We start from the raw sequence: 4,151 nt of genomic DNA on the forward strand, positions 1-4,151 counted from the left end.
ACTCAACTGTATAAAATGAATCTGGAAAATGCAGAACTATGGAGGCAGTACAAAGATCACCAGTTGGTAGGTGAGTTTTGACAGCATGCAGAGAGGAATAATTACATGAAGTACAGTGGATTCTCAGGTTGATGAAACTGTTGTGTGTGACACTCATAGCGAACACAAGTTAGTATGCATTTGTCAACACCCACAGAACAGCACAACACGAAGAATGAATCTCAGTGGAGACAATAGACTTTGGTTAATGATACTGTTTTAATATTTGCTTATTAATGAAAACAAATATACCATAATGTTAGTAAAATAAAATGTTGTACAGAGAAGGAGAGGATTTATAGGAATTTTCTGCGCTATCTCTTCAACTTTTTTGTAAATCTAAAACTCTTCAGAAAGTAAAGTCTATTAAATTTTAAAGAATAGTTATACTTACATTAAAAGATTTTAACAAATAATATCAAATATTCAGTATAAGAGAATTTCGGGATTCATTTCCTGTATTTGCTTCATGTTTACTGAAAATCAAAATAAGCAACTTTCCTGTTTTCCTGGAGTTGGGAGGAGGAAGAGAAAATTAGATGAGAAGCTGATCATGGTCTAAAAAATTATTAAAGTGCATGAACCGGAATTAATACACAGCACAGATTTTACACTTTGCAGAACCTCTGAAGCAAAAGAAGAGGGAGGCTTTCCATGAAATCAGATTAAACAAAGATTTATACGTCAGCCCTTGCCTGACACTGAAGGTCTGCTCTCAGTAACATAGATCACCCAGATGCACAGTAAGCAGAGGCTTTGAGGCTAATGGATGAAAGACTGCACTTCTTTTCATGAACAGCTGGATCCAAGGAGGTCCCAAAATCAAAACAGCCAGAGGAACACATTTCACACATCGACCGATGAAGGATACTTGCCTATTTACTCTGTGGTTTGGCAACTTGAGTTATTTCTATCATGGAGAGACAGATATTCCCTAAGAAAGAATAAACTACAAATGATGACTCCTTTTGAATTGCACATGAATTTATTGAGAGTTCCTCATGTTGGCCCTGAAAAAGCCAGATACAACAGTGAACTTAGATAGTTTTCAAGTCTTTTTTAAAAAATGGGGATCATATGAGATAGCAACAAGAAAAAATAAACCTTTTATTTAAAAATTGTTTTTAGTTTTCCTAGCATATGTTTTCTTTTACTTCTTATACCCCTCACAGTGGTAGGAGTATTACTAAAAGAAATTCGTGATTTTTGTTATTAATATTAATAATGCCAAAATCTCAGGTAAAGCTGTGTTTCATTTAGTCTGGGAAATGCAGGATGGAGGAGTGCCCATTTTAGCCACCACTCAATAGAAATCAGAGGAGAGGAATGGTTGTGGAAGCATGGGGAATATAAAATAAAGATAATTTGGAAAGAAATTTAAAGATAACGCATCAAGAAGAGGTTAAGATCAAATGGTAAAAGAGAAGCAACTTTTTTTTCCTTAGGTAAAAGTCAGGGATGCTGGGAAATAGAAAGATATGTCTGGGGATAGTGAGAAAGGAGAGAAAGGAGAAGGGAAGTGAAAATGGCCAAGATGCAAGCAATGTGCACATGTTCCAGTTCTCCACGATGAGGGCATTCACTGTGTATCACAAACACACACTCATAAAGGGGGGGGGGGGAGCCGTGGACTTACTGTCAGCCCGCCCACGTTGGAGAGTGCCCGTGCCTTAGCAACCTGGGCTCTTACACCTCCACCTGCACTAACATTTGCTATAGTTTTGCAGAGATGACTGTTTTTTAAAATCTTTCCCAAACTGCAATTCTAAATGTGAAATTACTGTTAAAGATCACCCCACTGCCATCCCATCCTGGCGCCTGACATTTGAGTGACTTCCTTTAGAGACATCAAGGGATGTGATCTCTGGGTTACTCTAGTCTATTCCTGTTTACATGGCAGTGAAATCGGTCAGAAATGAGAAGTTTATCAAAATTGCACAAAGGAATCAGTCTGTGTTGGATTACCACTGACCCCTCTCAATTTCTTCTGCCTAACAACTAGCTTCTCATTTTTCTTTGAAGCAATGACTTTAAAGTAGAATTTGTACTACATCACTCAGTCAGTTGTTTGCCTGATAACCAGATTCCTAGATTCCAACATGTGTTTTTGATAAACACTTCAATTTTTAAGTGAAATAAAATGTTCTCCAGCCCTTCTTTCTTCCTGCTACCCATCCTAATTTTGCTCTTACATGGCATCACCTGCACTTTGCAGAGGTGTTAAAAATAACCACAATATACACAGATACTAGTTTAAAAGTAACTCCTCCCAAGGGTGTTTTCATTTTTAAGCTTCAATCCAAGAAATATTACCTTTATTGATAAGAAAAGAATTATAATATTAAAAGACACTAGCTTGTAAATTTGTGTTATTAAAAATGCTCAAAATAAAAGAATAAGATAATTTAAGAGAATTATATAATGCTTAATTTTTGTGTTGAGTCTATTATAAGCATTATTGCTAATTCATATATCAAATTATAGGAGAGACAGTATCTGTTTTATATAAGAATATCTCAATGTTTTATTTTTTATTACTTTTATTCTTTTATTTTTTATAATAGAGAGACAATACAATATTTATAAATGTGAGTTTGATTTATTTCACTTATGAGTATGGTCTTAAGTTGCCTCCATTTACCTATAAAGCCTTAAAGATTATCCTTTTATATAGCTGAGTAATATTCCAATGTAAAACAATACCACATCTTTTTTATCCATTATGCAGTAGATGACCATTTGAGTTGTTTCAAAAAATAATAAAAATAAAAGACTGAAAGAGTAATCAGATCCAAAATGTACAATAGATACTGTAATAATGAAAGGGAAAGAAAGTGCTCAAAAGGAAAGAACAATTGGGATAGAGCAAAGGAAAAAAGGAAGAAAGAAAAAGATTCTGTTGGTAAACATATATAAATGTATGTGTATATATATATATACAAGATGGATAACGATGTTACCAATCTCTGTTATTTTATCAAAAAGAACAGTTTTGTTGTCATTGTTTATTTTCATGCCCAGCTCTTGTAACCTGACCAACTACTTCTAAGATAACAATATGCAATATATTAACTAGTATTAATTTCCTACTGTGTTTTTAAAATTCTGTTATCTTTTTTGTTTTGCTTTTTAAAATAAAAAAAAGAATATCTGAATGTTACAGAAGTAACATGCCTTCTTCCAAGACTACACATTTAAATCAGAATTTTAATTTTAAGTTGTTTTGGTTACAAAGCTCAGGTTCTTTCCATTAGGTATGGTTCTAAGACAAAGCAAAACCAAAGAAAATAAAAATTACCCTTTCACAAAGCATACATTAGTTACTATCCTTAGAAAATTCTTGGGACAACCATTTGGCTGAAGTTGTTGAGAACCTTAATTATTCTTATGAACCAGTAAAACATTTAATGTGTTTCTAGTTGTTTCTTTAATAAGGTTTAGCACTATTGGGTTGAAAATGTGTCACTTTCATTATTGTCCTGACATTCTCCCTGTGCCCAACTGTTTTTATTTCTGCGACTTTTGTTTTGTGTCTGTAATCTTCCAAAGAGCTCCCTGTCTCCTATTATTTATTTCTGGAGGACACTTGCATTGTTATGAAGTAAACTCCAAGGAGTGTTTATAGATTTTGAGAGCCATGCAGGAAGTCTGAGGACTTACGTGTGTAATCCTCACTTGTCAACTGGAGAGTAAGATTCGTAGGATGTATCGCCTTGTCCTGTTAGTTTGACATTTAAAATATTTGCTACTCTGATTCTCAAAGAACACAATCTCTTTCCCATATTCATCTCTCAGAGTTTCTAGAGAAGCTTTTCATGGGGATAAATCTAAATGCATTTTTCCAACTATTTTTACTTTGTGTGTTTTTTCTCCGGCATGGATGCAAGTCTAAAGTTGTGTACCTTGGTAATTTCCCTAAACTAAACATTGTTGCTGGAAGAATTGCATGAAGCATTCGTTTGGAATCTTTTGAGCTGGGCAACTCTGGAGAGGCCACTGCTCAGGCACAGTGAGTAAGGTCCAGAGGAGATGGCAAAGCATGAACCACACTCTCCCTTGGGCTTTTGTCACCCTATCCTGGCTTTCTTACCTTTATGCCACCCTCTTAACTC

Source organism: Cavia porcellus, unplaced genomic scaffold, assembly GCF_034190915.1.
Source record: "Cavia porcellus strain 051 isolate PalLab524CR breed Dunkin Hartley unplaced genomic scaffold, mCavPor4.1 scaffold_13, whole genome shotgun sequence".
Lineage (NCBI taxonomy): Eukaryota > Metazoa > Chordata > Mammalia > Rodentia > Caviidae > Cavia > Cavia porcellus.